Source organism: Delphinapterus leucas, unplaced genomic scaffold (genome assembly GCF_059928025.1).
Source record: "Delphinapterus leucas isolate spDelLeu-1000000601 "Yukka" unplaced genomic scaffold, BTC_Dleu_Yukka2 spDelLeu_asBTCV2_sq81, whole genome shotgun sequence".
NCBI lineage: Eukaryota > Metazoa > Chordata > Mammalia > Artiodactyla > Monodontidae > Delphinapterus > Delphinapterus leucas.
This window is the reverse complement of record NW_028322290.1, coordinates 219,325-237,358: the sequence shown is the minus strand read 5'-3', so window position 1 is coordinate 237,358 and position 18,034 is coordinate 219,325. Positions and strand designations below refer to the sequence as shown.

At 35.1% G+C, this 18,034-nt stretch overlaps 1 protein-coding gene across 1 annotated transcript in view; it reads left to right on the top strand.

Moving 5' to 3' along the window:
- The window catches only part of LOC149743772 (uncharacterized), a 102,141-nt gene extending 84,389 nt beyond the window's left edge, over positions 1–17,752 (top strand). The window contains exons 8-9 of the mRNA XM_089906161.1: positions 50–1,217; positions 13,521–17,752. The gene's annotated coding sequence lies outside the window, so the exon portion shown is untranslated. The remainder of the gene's footprint in view (positions 1–49; positions 1,218–13,520) is intronic.
- Positions 17,753–18,034: the final 282 nt, after the last annotated feature.

Sequence of the window (18,034 nt, the reverse complement as noted above, 5' to 3'; positions counted from 1 at the left end):
TTCCTCTTAACTTTACCTTTTTTTCTCTCCTTTTCTTTTTTTACCTAAGTTATTTATTTAATTCATCTCCTGCTACAAGAAAAGTGATGGAAAATCAGTCTACTGGTCATCATTTGATGCAAATAAAGAACATGGGCTTAAGGTCCTATACATTTTACTGGTCCATGTGCAAGAATAGTCCAAATCTGAGCTGTGGTCCATGATGTAGAACAATGGTCCAGGTTTTCTTTATTCATCTTCATTGCAGGTCAGAAGTGGCTTCAAATGAGGGTTATGGAATAAAGAATGGTTACCGTATCTCTAGGAAAAGGGCTTGAACCTGATGCAGAGATGGGGATAGACAAAAACTTGGGTTCTTATGTTTTCTCTGGTGCAAACAGGAAGGCGTTCAGCAAGCTGACTCCCACCCTGGGGAACATGACAAAGTAAATAGGGGCCTTCCAAGTGTGAGCTAAGCCCTCCTTGCTTGAGGCACCTCTAGACATGGGAAGCCCCAGATGTGGTTGGGACATACCTAGAACCCCAGAAGCCCAGAGTCTAGCCACCACTCCATTTTCGACCTGATTCAAAGCTATCATTGCCTCTTTATTATTCTAGAGATTATAAAGAAATTATTATTCCTGATTAAAAACAGAATTATCAAATTTAAAATCATTGTGATAGCAGTAAGCAGCAAGTTATATTCCTTAGAAAATCAATGCAATGAAATACATACTCGGCATACATACATACTCAGTTTTTCTCAGAATTCAGAAGAAAATAATAGAAACTAGGTGTGATGAGAAAAGAGTTAAGTGAAAGAAGGTGGAAAATAAAATCCAATCTACAGAAAATTGTAACTTCATGAAACAGTCACTTTTACAAATTACAAGATTTTTTTTAATCCAGAAAGTGACATAGTTATTTATCAGTTACTAGTTTCAGAGTCCTTTCAACATTTCTGAAGACACAAGTCAAGATGAAGCTGATAATTGCCCAACATTTGATCTGATAAAAACATAATGCTGCAAACGAAGGAGAACTTTCCTCTGGTGAATGGTGGACTGAGGGGGAAAAATGAAGCACGTTTTCACCTCATGGAACTGAGAATGCATGAAGAAACGTTGATAAAATATTTGATTAACATAACCGCAGATGTTCACAAACTGAGTTTTAAATAGATATTTATGGTTTTCCAAAGCAACCGAAGCAGCAGCCCATCTTCATGGGATCAGCTAGTGAGTATCAAAATTATTTAATACACTCTATCCCCTACTGTCAAAAGTGAATACTCTCAAGTGCTTGGCATTCTGTAGAATAGTGGTTAAGGAGAAACTTGAAATGTGTTTTCTCTTGTCCAGCAAGTTAACATTTTCTGTTAGGTTTCTGTTTTCTCTCGAAGGACCTACTCTTCTCTTGATGGTAAGTTATTCTCTTTAAGGACACGCTGTCCCCCCGCCCATCCCCTCAACTACAGTAGTATGCTTTATTCAGAGATTTCTATAGGGCACAGATATCATGATATGATAATGCAAAATACATACGTACATTTTAGTTAGCAGATGGTTGGTCTCCTTATATAGATTTTAAAATACAAATCAAAATAAAATTCAGATGGAATAAGGACTTAAATATGTAGAGCATAAAATTACTGGAATAATACAGGAGATAACAAACTCTGAGCTACACAATAAAAGCAGACATATAATGATTTGGTTAAACACCAAAAGCTTCAAAAAGTTTAAACAAATCTCAAAATAGAGAAATAACTTCTGCAATGCAAAATAATCAATATGGGGGAAGAGATTTCATTAAAAAATAAAGGTAAATATTATATTGAATAAATGCCAGGAAGAAGAAATTCAGGAAAGCAAATGTAAAAAATGTGATAAATACAATGAAATGCTCAAACTAACCAGTGTTCAACAAAACAAAATTTTAAATAAAAATAATATGAATGTTTTGTCTATGTTTAATTCATGAAATTTGTTAAATGTAAACTATTCAAATTGATGGAAATATAAACGTTGGACTAATATTCTGTATTGTTTTGGATTTTGCTTTCTATTTGATGGTAAGATTTAGAGACTATTTCATGTCTGTTTATAGATTTATAACTTTTTCAAAATACCTTCATAGCACATATTCTGGATTCTTCATAATTTATTTGTCATTCTTATGGGGATTTCAAGTTGTCCTCACTTGGTTGCTATGCCAGCAATTCTATACGAGAAAACCTTATCCATACAATTTGGTTTCGATGTGTTTTCTTAGCACTCATTAATTCTCCTGAAGAAACCTGCTCCTTTTCCCAAACTTTAATTCAGGAAACACAAGGATAGTCACCTAATTTTAGAACTTTGTTTTGTGTTATTGAGGTCTGTATTGTTAATCTTAGGATCTCACAGTTCTTCCTCAGTTTGGTCATGTTTCCTTATGCTAACAAAATCTTCTTTTGAGAGGTAAAAAAATATTTTTTATTCTTACTGAAGATGCACTTAAAATATTTTTCATTAATTTTTACTTTTGTTGTTGGCACCAAATTACTGAGAAAAGGGCAAAAGAAACAACTTTATTCAGCCATATATAATTACAAATCAGTTTGTTGATATTTAGTAATATTGGTTCTTATTATCCATTATCCTAAATTAAAATTTAGTATATTTACAGACGCTCAGAAACACTAGGAAGTTAAAATTACATATTATTTCTTTGCTCTTGAAATTACATTTGATAAGCTTTTGTATTTTTTTAAGGAACAATCTGTGGCTTCAGCACTTTTTGATGTAGCATTACATTAAGAACATTTTCCATGTTATTAAATATTTTTTGAAAGCATGTTAATACCTACAAAACATTCCATCTTATGCAAGTACCACATAATTTATCTGTGTCTTTATTACTTGATATTAAATGTGTTTCTAATTTCTTCTATCCCCAAACATTCTATAATAAGCATTCTTGCACATTAATCCTTGTTAATTGCTTTATTTCTTTAAAATAATTATTATAATGCTATATAAGTAAAGTATGCTGTGGGCACTCAAAACCATAGAGAAAACAGTACATCTAAATGTATTAGTGTTTAAGAATCATAACATATCGAGGGGGATTTTAAGTGAATGAACCTAGTGATTAATTTTAAGAACATAAAACTTGAGACAACCAGATATTATGTGCTCCCTAATGTGAAGAAATAAGTGTAGCACATCAACTATGAAGAGCTCTTACCAATCAAATCTGAATCAAAACTGTAGTTCCCAATCACTAATTTGTTAAAAAAGAAAAACATGAAAATCGGAGAAGTATGTTAAAAATAAAACAGGAATACACACAGAAAAATGCAAAATTTTGTTAACTCTACAAGGCAAATGACCACCCACAAGGAAGAATAAACTTCATGGAAAAAAGAGAGAGGGACAACGTATAGATTTAAAGACAAGAGAATAATCAACCAAGCTATCAATATTCTGAGCCCTGTTGGGATTCTGATTTCAATAAAACAACTTTGGAAATAAATTACGGTACATCATGCAGATATATACACTGACTAGATATTTTAATATAAAGGGTTTATTGTTAAATTTGTGGGTGGATAGCTGGAAAAGCTTTTGTCTTATTTTGTATTTTTTTAGCCCTTATGCTATTTTTTCCCCGATGAAAAATCCTATGTTTAGGATTTTCATCTATACTATTCAGGGGTTAAAGTAACTCTGAAGTAATCCTAAAGTAACCTTAAAGTAATCGTGTTTTGGGCAGAGCCAAAACACGATTGGACGTATGTTGATAATTATTGATCTTCTCTATATTTCCATATTTTTTGAGAATTTAAAATGCCACAAAAGGGAGCAACAGGAAATGAGTTTACTATTTTGGTGGGGAATAGATAATACAGTCTTGTTATATATATATATGGTTTATCCTGAAGAGCTTTGGGAAAGGAAGTGATATGATGGGATTCACAAGTGAGAGTGCACTCTTATGAACATGGACATGAATTCGTCCAGGAGCAAGGAGACCATTAATACCTTCCTCAATTTCTATAATTCCAGTGCCCTCTCTGTCACACTCTTATGGGCTATAATTTCTCTACAGAATGATAATAGAATGATAAAGAAAATAAGAATGAATGAAAAATGAGATGTGAAAGCCAAAGGGACTCCTTGGTAGAGGCCAAGAAGCCCTCGTTTTGCAACAGGAGTGCAGAGAAAGCCAAACATGAGGCCTGAGATTTATTAGTCTGTGCGACTAACTTCAAAGGAGGTTAAACTTGGCAGATTTGTTATACCAAGGGCATTGCCCCCATTGGGAAAATCTGAAGCTTTAACACACAGAATCTAGACATGCGGATGATTGCTCCTGAAGATTTTGATTCCTCTGACACTTCTGAACCTTCTAAGCCTGCAGAAGTGTTCCATTCCTTTTTGCTAAGAGCAGTCATCTCAATAATCCTGAAAGGCAGCAGATATACCACTCAAGATCTGCCCTCACTTTCCCTCCTGGCCACTTGGCTTATACCTAGGTTTTAAGTCACAATATCAAGCAACTGAGGATGCACTTGGCTTCATAAACAAAGTAGTGTAATTTAAAGATGCTGTAAATCTATCTGACATGTATCAGTAGCCATCTGGGATGGATGAGTGGCACTGTGTTAGAAGATTCTTTATCAGAGGGACTGGAACATAGAATTGGAAAGGGAAGAATTTATTTACCTGAGAATATTCTTTGGAGATAAAGGATTTAGTGTCCGGGAAAGAACCTCAGGAGATTGTACAAACTAATAAGGTGGCTCCCAGTACATGGCATGGTACACACAGTGGCCAAGCTGAGCAAAATTGAAATGCATGAACTGCAATGTCAGATGATGGATAAAGAAATTAAAAAGTTCAGAGAAGTAGACATGCTAGAATGGATGTAATATGTACAGTCAGAAGATAAGCATGATGGTTATGTTCCTTGGGAAGGCCCAAGGACACAAAATTTATCAAGACCATATGAATGGCCTGGTGAGACAGGAAGCAGCATCATTAAAAAGTTCAGGGGCTTCCCTGGTGGCGCGGTAGTTGAGAGTCCGCCTGCCGATGCAAGGGACGCGGGTTCGTGCCCCGGTCTGGGAGGATCCCACATGCCGCGGAGCAGCTGGGCCCGTGAGCCATGGCCGCTGGGCCTGTGTCCGGAGCCTGTGCTCCACAACGGGAGAGGCCACAACAGTGAGAGGCCCGTGTACAGGAAAAAAAAAAAAAAAAAATTCAGTAATGTCTCTACTCTTCATTTTAGGGCTGGAGATAGAAAATACTGTTACAGAATTTATCTAGCTGAAAACAATGTCCATGAATGGACTTTAAAATAGTAGAGTCTAGGTGGCAGCAGTTAACTGTCAGTAACCAGGTGGTACTTAACCACATATGTTGTGATCACTAGCAAAGTTGGAGTAATAGCCCTGGGAACCAGATACACAGGGACTTACAAGGATGGTTAATAGAATATGACCTCCCTAGGGGCAAAATAGATTGGTGGCTGACAAAGTCACTACTCAGCTTGAACCAGCAGAAGAAATCAAGGTTTGGTGATTGGGCGTCTGAGGATAGCCACCCTAATAAATATGTCATGATTCCTTGCATAGGTTTCAGACTGGGGACCATTGTTCAGAATCAGAGCCCACTAAACAGTGGTTCCAAGTGGAACAATTGCAATACCATAGCATGTATACAAAGCAATGATTTGCTGCATTTTTCCTCAAGAAAATTATGGCCATTTACTCATTTGACTATAAATTGGGAGATGGGGATTACTCATTTTTAGCACTGTTGGTATAGGTTATAGGGTTTCTGTGATATTGAAGTACGAATACTTTGAAACATTATTGTGGCCTTCCTATATGTATGGGGGCATATGGGAGACAGGTAGTAAATCACTTACATAGACCACCTGATGGTCATTTCCCTGGGCCCTGAATGTTTAATTGGTATTAACATACTTGGAAGTTAGTACAACTTCCAGATTGGGTCCTTGGTTGTAGATAACTACCAAAATAGGGAAAGCCACATGGAAGCCTCTGAAACTGTTCCTGTCATGAGAAAGTAAGTAAAAATATATAAATAAAAATTGTATCATATATGTATTATATAGAGTTTAGGAGATTTATATCAGCTATGAGTTTCTAAGAGATGCCAAGGATGGTGGTCCTTATCACATCCCCAGTTAAGTTACCTAGCAATGATCTTGCAAAAACCAGATGGATCCTGGAAGGTGACTGTAGACCGCTGCAAGCTCAACCCAGTAGTTGCCCTGATTGAAGTTGCCACGATGGATGTGGTAACTTTGTTAGAACAGATAGAGCCTCAGGTTCTGGTATATGGACATTGTTTTGGCATATGCATTCTTTTCTATTTCAGTAAGAAAAGAGGATCAGGGAGAGTTTTTGCTCACTTCAAATGTGTAATAAACACTTGCAAATTTTGCTGTTGAGCTGTAATTCCTTTTCCTCTGCTATAATGTAGTCCAAAGGGATCTCGGACTATCTAAACATTGCAGAGCGCAGCACATGAATCCATTGCTTTCAGGATAGCATGTTAATCTCTTCAAATAGTTAGTACTATGAAGGCCTTCATGAGACACTGTTTAGAGGATGGAGTGGTCATGATGGCAGAGAGAGAGGCCAACAGCGTGGATTCTCACTAACTAACTAAGGCTAATCTAGCTACTGCTACTGCCAAATGTCCAACCTGTAAGAAAAAGAGACCAAAACCAAGCTCCAAAATTACATAATTTCTTGAGACTTACTATCTACCTGGTAACAAGTTAACTATTTTGAATAGCTTCCATCCTGAGAATATCACTGGTCTTGTCACTAGAATAAATTATTATTATATATTTCTGCCAGTGTATATGGGTTTCAAAAACATTCCTGTTCTGCTAATTGTTTTTCAAAGAAATGAGTTTTATGGAAGGTGTGATGGTTTATTTTATGCCTCAACTTGACTGGGCCACAGGGTGGCCAGATATTTGGTCAAACATTACTCTGGGTGTATCTGTGAGGATGTTTCTTTTTTTGTTTGTTTTTTTCTTTTGAACATCTTTATTGGAGTATAATTGCTTACAAAGGTGTGTTAGTTTCTCCTTTATAACAAAGTGAATCAGCTATACATATACATTTATCCCCATATCTCCTCCTCCTTGAGTCTCCTTCCCACCCTCCCTATCCCAGCCCTCTAGGTGGACACAAAGCACCGAGCTGATGTCCCTGTGCTATGCAGCTGCTTTCCCCACTAGCTATCTATTTTATATTTGGTGGTGTATATATGTCCATGCCACTCTCACTTCGTCCCAGCTTACCCTTTCCCCCTCCCCATGTCCTCAAGTCCATTATCTACGTTTGTGTCTTTATTCCTGTCCTGCCCCTGAGTTCTTCAGAACCATATATTTTTTTAGATTCCATCTAAATGTGTTAGCATATGGTATTTGTTTTTCTCCTTCTGACTTACTTTACTCTGTATGACAGTCTCTAGGTCCATCCACCTCACTACAAACAACTCAATTTTGTTTCTTTTTATGGCTGAATAATATTCCATTGTATATATGTGCCACATCTTTATCCATTCATCTGTCGATGGACACTTAGGTTGCTTCCATGTCCTGGCTATTGTAAATAGAGATGCAATGAACATTGTGGTACATGACTCTTTCTGAATTATGGTTTTCTCAGGGTATATGCCCAGTAGTGGGATTGCTGGGTCGTATGGTAGTTCCATTTTTACTTTTTTAAGGAAGCTCCATATTGTTCCCCATAGTGGCTGTATCAATGTACATTCCCACCAACAGTGCAAGAGGGTTCCCTTTTCTCCACACCCTCTCCAGCATTTATTGTTTGTAGATTTTTTGATGATGGCCATTCTGACCAGTGTGAAGTGATACCTCATTGTAGTTTTGATTTGCATTTCTCTAATGATTAGTGATGTTGAGCATCCTTTCATATGTTTATTGGAAATCTGTATATTTTCTTTGGAGAAATGTCTCTTTAGGTCTTCTTCCCATTTTGGGGTTGGGTTGTTTGTTTAATTGGTATTGAGCTGCATGAGCTGCTTGTAAATTTTGGAGATTACTCCTTTGTCAGTTGCTTCAATTGCACATATTTTCTCCCATTCTCAGGGTTGTCTTTTCATCTTCTTTATGGTTTCTTTTGCTGTGCAAAATATTTTAAGTTTCATTAGGTCCCATTTGTTTATTTTTCTTTTTATTTCCATTACTCTAGGAGGTGGGTCTAAAAGGATCTTGCTGTGATTTATGTCATAGACTGTTCTCCCTATGTTTACCTCTAAGGGTTTTATAGTGTCTGGCCTTACATTTAGGCCTTTAATCCATTTTGAGTTTATTTTTGTGTATGGTTTAAGGTAGTTTTCTAATTTCATTCTTTTACATGTAGCTGTCCAGTTTTCCCAGCACTACTTATTGAAGAGGCTGTCTTTTCTCCGTTGTATATCCTTGCCTCCTTTATCAGAAATAAGGTGACCATATGTGCGTGGGTCACCTCTGGGCTTTCTATCCTGTTCCATTGATCTTGATTTCTGTTTTTGTGCCAGTACCATACTGTCTTGACTACTGTAACTTTGAGTGCAGTCTGAAGAAGGGAGCCTGATTCCTCCAGCTCCATTTTTCTTTCTCAAGGTTGTTTTGGCTCTTTGGGGTCTTTTGTGTTTCCATATAAATTGTGAAATTTTTTGTTCTAGTTCTGTGAAAAACACCATTGGTAGTTTGATAGGGATTGCATTGAATCTGTAGATTGCTTTGGGTAGTAGAGTCATTTTCGCAATGTTGATTCTTCCAATCTAAGAACATGGTTTATCTCTCCAACAGTTTGTATCATCTTTAATTTCTTTCATCAGTGTCTTATAGTTTTCTGCATACAGCTCTTTTGTTTCCTTAGGTAGGTTTTTTCCTAGGTATTTTATTCTTTTTGTTGCAATGGTAAATGGGAGTGTTTCCTTCATTTCACTTTCAGATTTTATATCATTAGTGTATAGGAATGCAAGAGATTTCTGAGCACTAATTTTGTATCCTGCTACTTTACCAAATTCATTGATTAGCTCTAGTAGTTTTCTGGTAGCATCTTTAGGATTCTCTGTGTATAGCATAATGTCATCTGCAAACAGTGACAGTTTTACTGCTTCTTTTCCAATTTGGATTCCTTTTATTTCTTTTTCTTCTTACATTGCTCTGGTGAAAACTTCCAAAACTATGTTGAATAATAGTGGTGAGAGTGGGCAACCTTGTCTTGTTCCTGATCTTAGTGGAAATGATTTCAGTTTTTCACCATTGAGAACGATGTTGGCTGTGGGTTTTTCATATATGGCCTTTATTATGTTGAGGTAGGTTCCCTCTATGCCTACTTTCTGCAGGGTTTTTATCATAAATGGGTGTTGAATTTTGTCAAAGGCTTTTCTGCATCTATTGAGATGATCCTACGGTTTTTCTCCTTCATTTTGTTAATATGATTTATCACATTGATTGATTTGCGTATATTGCAGAATCCTTGCACCCCACTCGATCATGCTTTATGATCCTTTTAATATGCTGTTGGATTCTGATTGCTAGTATTTTGTTGAGGATTTTTGCATCTAAATTTCTTAGTGGTATTGGCCTGTAGTTTTCTTTTTTTGTGAAATCTTTGGTTTTGGTATCAGGGTGATGGTGGCCTCATAGAATGAGTTTAGGAGTGTTCCTCCTTCTGCTATATTTTGGAAGAGTTTGAGAAAGACAGGTGTTAATTCTTCTCTAAATGTTTGATAGAATTCGCCTCTGAAGCCATCTGGTCTTGGGCTTTTGTTTGTTGGAAGATTTTTAATCACAGTTTCAATTTCAGTATTTGTGATTGGTCTATTTATATTTTCTATTTCTTCCTGGTTCAGTCTCGGAAGGTTGTGCTTTTCTAAGAATTTGTCCATTTCTTCCAGGTTGTCCATTTTATTGGCATAGAGTAGCTTCTAGTGATCTCTCATGATCCTTTATATTTCTGCAGTGTCAGTTGTTACTTCTCCTTTTTCATTTCTAATTCTATATTTTGAATCTTTTCCCTTTTTTTCTTCATGAGTCTGGCTATTGTTTATCAATTTTGTTTATCTTCACAAAGAACAAGGTTTTCATTTTATTGATCTTTGCTATTGTTTCCTTCATTTTTTTTTCATTTATTTCTGATTTGATCTTTATGATTTCTTTCCTTCTGCTAACTTTGGGGGTTTTTTTGTTCTTTCTCTAATTTCTTTAGTTGTAAGGTTAGGTTTCTTATTTGAGATGTTTCTTCTTTCTTGTGGTGGGATTGTATCGCTATATACTTCCCTCTTAGAGCTGCTTTTGCTACATCCCATAGGTTTTGGGTCATCGTGTTTTCATTGTCATTTGTTTCTAGGTATTTTTTGATTTCCTTTTTGATTTCTTCAGTGATCTCTTGGTTATTTAGTTGTGTATTGTTTAGCCTCCATGTGTTTGTATTTTTTATAGATTTTTTTCCTGTGATTGATATCTAGTCTCACAGCATTGTGGTTAGAAAAGATACTTGATATGATTTCAATTTTCTTAAATTTACAAATGCTTGATTTGTGACCCAAGATATCTATCCTGGAGAATGTTCCATGAGCATTTGAGAAGAAAGTGTATTCTGTGGTTTCTGGATGGAATGTCCTATAAATATGAATTAAGTCCATCTTGTTTACTGTATCATTTAAGGCTTGTGTTTCCGTCATTATTTATTTTCATTTTGGATCATCTGTGGGGTGTTAAAGTGCCCTACTATTATTGTGTTACTGTCGATTTTCCCTTTTATGGCTGTTTGCATTTGCCTTATGTATTGAGGTGCTCCTATGTTGGGTGCATAAATATTTACAATTTTTATATCTTCCTGTTAGATTCATCCCTTGCTCATTTGTAGTGTCCTTCGTTCTCTCTTGTAATAGTCTTTATTTTAAAGTCTATTTTGTCTGATATGAGAATTGCTACTCCAGCTTTCTTTTGATTTCCATTTGCATGGAATATCTTTTTCCATCCCCTCACTTTCAGTCTGTATGTGTCCCTCAGTCTGAAGTGGGTCTCTTGTAGACAGCGTATATATGGGTCCTGTTTTTGTATACATTCAGCCAGTCTAAGTCTTTTGGTTGGAGCATCTAAACCATTTACATTTAAGGTAGTTATCGATATGTATGTTCCTATTACCAGTTTCTTAATTGTTTTGGGTTTGTTATTGTAGGTATTTTCCTTCTCTTGTGTTTCTTGCCTAGAGAAGTTCCTTTCACATTTTTTGTAAAGCTGGTTTGTTGTTGCTGGATTCTCTTAGCTTTTGGTTGTCTGTAAAGGTTTTCATTTCTCTATCAAATCTGAATGAGATCCTTGCTGGGTAGAGTAATCTTCATTGTATGTTTTTCCCTTTCATCACTTTAAATGTCATACCACTCCCATCTGGCTTGCAGAGTTTCTGCTGAAAGATCAGCTGTTAACCTTTTGGGGATTCCCTTGTACTTATTTGTTGCTTTTCCCTTCCTGCTTTTAATATATTTTCTTTGTATTTAATTTTTGATAGTTTGATTAATATGTGTCTTGGCGTGTTTCTCTGATAGTATCCTATTGGACTCTCTGTGCTTCCTGGACTTGATTGACTCTCTGTGGAATCAGGAGGTGTTGCTTTCCTGGTATCCTTGTGCGACAGTACCCTAAGGTTTCAGCACTATGAACCAGGGAATCTCACCCCAGTATTCAGCTTCAGTATTCAGTCGCTACTGGGGTTCCACTTGCCCCCTGGTTGATCTCAGTCTCCATTTCAAGTGATATTGTATGACCCAAAGCCCTACTCTGTATCACATTGTTGGTCTTTCTATCCTGGTCAACCCCTACCTTAATCTGGTGTGGTCAGACCCCTATACAAAGATGCTCCTGTCAGGCATGACCTTCCAAAGGATATATCTCCCTGAGAGCAAAGGCAAAGGCCAGACCTCTTTAGGGTAAAGTTAACTTCCCTACAATACAAGTACATTTATCAAAGTCACGTTTATGCTATCATTTTAAGGATTTGCAATAGTGATTCCAAAGTTCAGACAACATTGTAAAGTTTCTTGTCCTTTTATTCTGTTGAAATAATGACACCTGCTTACTAGGAATATGAAAAAGCTCCAGCCAAGGTGACACTTGGACACAATTTCACTTATATGCCAGCTCTAAGAAGTCACTTGCCTGTTCACTATCCTTAATTTATCACAGAGTTAATGAAATTTTATGCTCTTCTTGTATAATCATTTGTACACCTTCTATGATTAATCTTACACAGTCATTTTTCCACAATAATTTAAACAAAATTTCAGTGTATTTAGCTCATTTTTATTGTATGTGTTCCGTGATATTAGGAAAATGTCACTTAATTTACGAAATTAAATCTAAATATTTTTATTATCCATAAATCTTATATTTATTTAGTATAGGTCTTGCCATCATGGAATGTTTTTCTATTAGAAACTTTGATAAATGTGTTGTAACCATAGGAATGATTTGCAAGACAGCAGGAGTAGTCAATATAGACTAAATTAATGTGTTAGGTTTAGTGTTCACACAGCATGCTTTACTTTAATTGATTACTCTATAGCCAAACTTAAATTACTAGTATCAGTGCTGATAGAAGAAAATGAATATTTAATAAAACACCCTTTGTATCATAGTAGCAGATTAATCTAAGTAAAAAAGCTATCATTTGTAATAAGCTTTTAAGGCTACTTTGATATCTTGAATACATGCAATATTAAAGAGCTTATAAATACAAAGAGCAAGATAAGTTGGGATAATTTAACAAAAAGTCTCTGCAATTAACTGAATTATGATGCATTTGGATTTAAAAATTAAGTAATACACTTACATTGAGAAGAAGTGGCAATACATTTTTTCTAGCTTTGAAATTGCAACAGATTCATTTATCAATAGAATTATATCAACAAAAATAACATAATGAGTAAATGATTAATTTATGAACTTCATAACTAACTCTTAGAGTCATTGATGTTTACATATAGATAATCTTAAGACAAATAATTCATGGATAAAGTACATTTTATTCCCCCATCATCAATCACCATCATTGTCATCGATACAACAGAGTTTTTGGAATAAAACTCAAATGAATAACAATAAGGAATATCACATTACTAAAATGTAAAAAATTATATAACTAAGAAAAACCTTGTAGGTTAATATTGAGAGTAAAAATAGAATAAAATTACAGATAAGGATAAAAGGCAAATTTTATGCATTCTTAAATATATTCTTTAAATCCCAAACATAATTTTGACTATTAAAGTATTTAAATTCCTCAATCTGGAGCTGCGTTACAAAAAATAATCCTGTATACACTATAAAATCAGAAGTATATAATACCTTAGTGGTTTATTGTGACTGTTGAACTTCAACTGTGTCTTTAGCTCCATGGATTTTATTCCATTGTATGTTAAAATTGAAAATCAGTGATTGCAAGAAAAAAATTAATTCCCGTTTTTTTCCCCATGTTTCTCCCAAAGTGGCTGAAGTAGGAGATGGAAACATTACCATTGAAAAAGAAGGTACAAGAAGAGCCAGATTTATGGGCATGCACCTAGTGCATCCACTCAGACCCAGACAGAAGGACTACACACTTGGTTTAATGCTCTATTGTTGCCATCTTGAAATTCTGAAGAATTTTTGAATAAGGAGCACTGCATTTTCACTTTTCACTGAGTATGCATAGCCATAAATAAAGTCAAACCTGTTGGTGATGTCAATCTGGAAAACTCCTATCTGGGTCAAGGAGAGACTGACTGGGCATGGCTGCCAGGCATGTGCTTAAATGAATACTTGGAGAGACCATATATAAAATAGATAAACAACAAGGATTTACTGTCTAGCATAGGGAAATATATTCAGTATCATATACTAACCTATAATGGAAAAGAACTGAGAAAAAAGAATATATATTAATTTATTCATACAAATGTATAACCGAATCACTTTGCTGTACACCTGAAACTAACACAATATCGTAAATCAAATATACTTCAATTAAAGAAAAGAATACTTGGAGAGAACATGACTATTCTCTGAAACTTGGAATAAGCCTATGACCCTGGGTTTTATTCCTTTCCAGTACAGCTTGTCTGTTCTGAAGAGATTTTGACTGGCAAATAGTGAAGAGACCCTTCTTTACTTGATAAAAGCAAACAAATAAATACCAACAATAACCAAAAAAAAGAAGGATGGGCAATATCAATATTAAAATGGACAAATTCATGATCCACGAAGAATATATATGAATAGCAAACACTTTTAGAATAATGAGAAGATGATTAATATTGGTCTTATAATGTAAGTGGAAATCTTTGACTCATCTCTCAAAATGATTTTAAGCAAGTCCATAGAAAACTTTAAAAATGATAGCGATTTTGAAGAGTATAAGTACAAGTCTGAATTAATAGGTTTATACTGAAATTTAAAATTAGACTAAATAGACATGCAAAGAGCTCCCAAATATCTGAAAAACGTTCAAAATTTATGTTCTCAAAGCAATAAACTTTAATCAGTTATTAAAAATAGAAAAAAAACACAGTTTCTGGCCTCAGTGCAATAACTTGAGAAATTAATAAGCTTAATAACACAATAACAAGTAGGAAATTATAATATAGAACTCATTTAAATAGCTCTAATTACTCTGAAAGAAAGCAAAATTACAATGCCTATTTAGAAATTAAGTACTTACAGAACCAAACATAACAAAGTATATAAAATATACTAAACCTTTACTCAAAGAGAACACGAAAAGCTATAAATCTTTTCATTATTAAGAAGAGAGAGTATATATATATATATAACATAATTATTAAATTTCAGTGGATTTATTGGAAAAATGGACATGAAATTAGATGAAGCTAGAAACAGATAACACTCCATGAGAGCTTAATATATGACCAGACTTTTCTATAAATATTGCTGGAATTATCAATCTCAGTCTTGAATGATACTATTATGAGCCTTATTTCACCTATGAAGAAACTCAGGCACAGAGATGTTAAGTAACTTGCCCAAGTAACTTGCCCAAGGTCACACAGATGTGTAAATGGAAGAGCTAGTTTATGAATAAAGTCAGTGTAGAACCATAACCTGGGCTCTTAACCTCTATGCTCCACCCCTTTGTATAATAAAATAGCTCATACTGACATGATTACTACTCACCAAGCCCTACTCTGAGTGTTTTACATATTTTAATGAAAGACAAAATAGGTCAAAAAAATATGAAATCAAAGTGCATTTGACTGTTATGCTGTACCCACATGGACAGAAATTCTGTTCTTTTTATCTTAATTTCACTCTTTGGGGACATAAACTATTGTTCAATAAGTTTTATTTTAAGCTGTGAAGGACATTTGAGCTGTTCTTTCTGACCCTAGCTGTGTTTGTTTGTTTGTGTTTTGGCAGGTGGGAGAGGGAGATACATTAGGAGTAGATATAAATTAAACCCTCATAGAATCAATGAGAGACAGCAATACTGAAATTATAACAAGGCACATGTCCATGGATGCTGGAAAGCAGAAATTAAGGGTAAGGACATGCAGCAGCTTTATACTATTCAAGATGTCACCAGCAGTCCCTCTGCCAAGATCACAGGTGCCATGCTAGAGCTACCAGGGCAATTACTGCTGTCATGATAGTAATGACACAACAAAACAAAACTCTCCCAATTCTTGAGCCAAATGTCCCACTTTGAAAAGCCACATAGAAAGGGTGAATGTGCATTTGGTTAAGCTTGAGTCACATGTCTGACCATAGCCCGCAAAGAAGGATCTGCCCTCTCTACTTCATATGAGGCACTAAGGTGAGAAATATATAATCGGCATGGGAATCCTCCTCTGTCAGCACCACAAACAGGGTAATAGAGAAGTGTCTGGCAAGCAGGCCATCCTGACAGCACACATACAAAACAAACTCACATTCACATGATTGTTTGCTTCTCTTGCTTTTCCATGAGTTTCACAAAAGTAGAAACTATTCCACAGTTTTCATCATCTGTTACCTAAATCATTTCTTTCTTGAATTTATTAGGCATTTAATATAAGCACTTTGACAGAATTGATGAGTATTTAAAAGAATGAATAAATGAATAATCAAAAGTGTGTTTCTTTCTAGAAGTTTAGAATCTACCTCTACCAAACAAACAAGGCACAACAATTAGAGATACCAAAGCATAACAACATATACAATTTAATACATATCTTCTTTACAACCCATAGTTGACCAGAACAATGTATAGTTTGCCTTGACTGTCATCAAAATTAAGAGAAAAATCTATTCACACTGAAAGACAGCAAAACATGTTAATATATTGCTCATGTGTTGTTTACATCATGAACCATTTCCTGCAAAATGAAGAATGACAAATTGCAACTTACATGACCTTTGAAATACACTATCATATATGGCAAGCCTTCCTTCAAGGATTTTAAATAGTAGGATAAATAGGTTGTCAAAAAAAAAAGCGACCTATAAAACTCATCTAGTTGAGTGGCAGGTTTTTGTATGAACACTTTTTTGAATAAGAATGCTGAGTTTCATATATATATACATACAAATATATATATATACAAATATATATATATTTGTATATATATACAAAATTTGTATATATATATATATTTTTTAATGATCATGGGTACTAACTCTAAATCCTTACAGAGAAAAAAACCATGCAGAAAAGATGATCTGTTTTGAAAATGTGAAGTTAGTTCATATCTTGCTTCATGTTGTAAATATATTGAGCTTGAATTTGCACAAGGACTGGATTTGAAAGGAAAAGTTTAAGATTATCATTCCATTTCTTAGAATCAAATCAAGAGAAAAAAATTTTTTCTTTGTACAGTTGGGAGTGGGAGGTGCATGAATGAATTCTTTCTAAATTCCTTTTAAAATAATTTTTCAATAAAATTTATGTAAAATTCACACTCAGGAAAAAAACAGTGAAACTGTGGAAAAATTAAATAAAATGGGAAATATGGAAACCACGATTTCAAAGTTCTTTAGTGACGCTGTATAGAAAGTGTATATAAACAAATAATGTGTAATGCTTTGTACTAGTATATAGCTCTAGGAGTATTTTGATCCAAAAAAGTCCTTGTTTTATAGAAATCCATGAATTTTGAGTTCTGCTTTAAGGAATTTACAGTGAAAACCTTGAAATTGCCTTGAGGATGAATTAAATTAATTCATTATGTCAAAATTTGAGGAAGAGATTTCATAAATGGAACAGGAGAATGCACTTATTTTACTGGCTCAGAAGAACACACATGAATTTTGAAAATTTGAATGACAAGAAAAATTGTTTCTTTGAGAACTCACTTGACATCCTCTTTCTTTTTGATTACTTTGGAGACCTAATATAAATTCACAGACATATTTTCAACCATAAAATCCATCTTTTGATAGATTTCTTAAAGTGGCTTCCAGTTTATAATGAATAATTTGTGCCTTAAAATGTAATGTGTGAAGAGACGGTTTTTGCCCCATGTAGGGCAGTGGAATTTGTTGTTTGGTAGACTTACGGATGAACGGTGCAGAAGGGATGTTCAGAAAGATCTTGAAAGCTGTTGGTTGTCAAGTAAATGCACACGTGGCCTCAACACCAGAGCATCACGTGCCTTGGTGATCCCTGACCCCTGGAACTGGAGCTGGTGTTTCAACCATTTTACTCTAATTCAATATTAATAAATTTCTTCTTCTGTTAGTTTGATTTTTATGGAGTTGTGATTTTTTTTCATGCAGGACAGATTGATCAAGTAGATATGAGAGAAGGGTGGAGTCAAGATGGTGTACTAGGAGGACACAAAATTTGCGCCTCCTCACAACTAGGGCACCTACCAGGCAATGGTGGGTCCACGGACACCTAAGGGGATGGGAGGAACCCCCAGTGACTGGGTAGGATGTGGGGCATGGGGGGAGTGAGGGAGGAGGAGAAGTGGAGGCGAGTCAGGACTGGCCCCCCTGAGGGGTGGCTGGGGGAAGGGAAGGGATC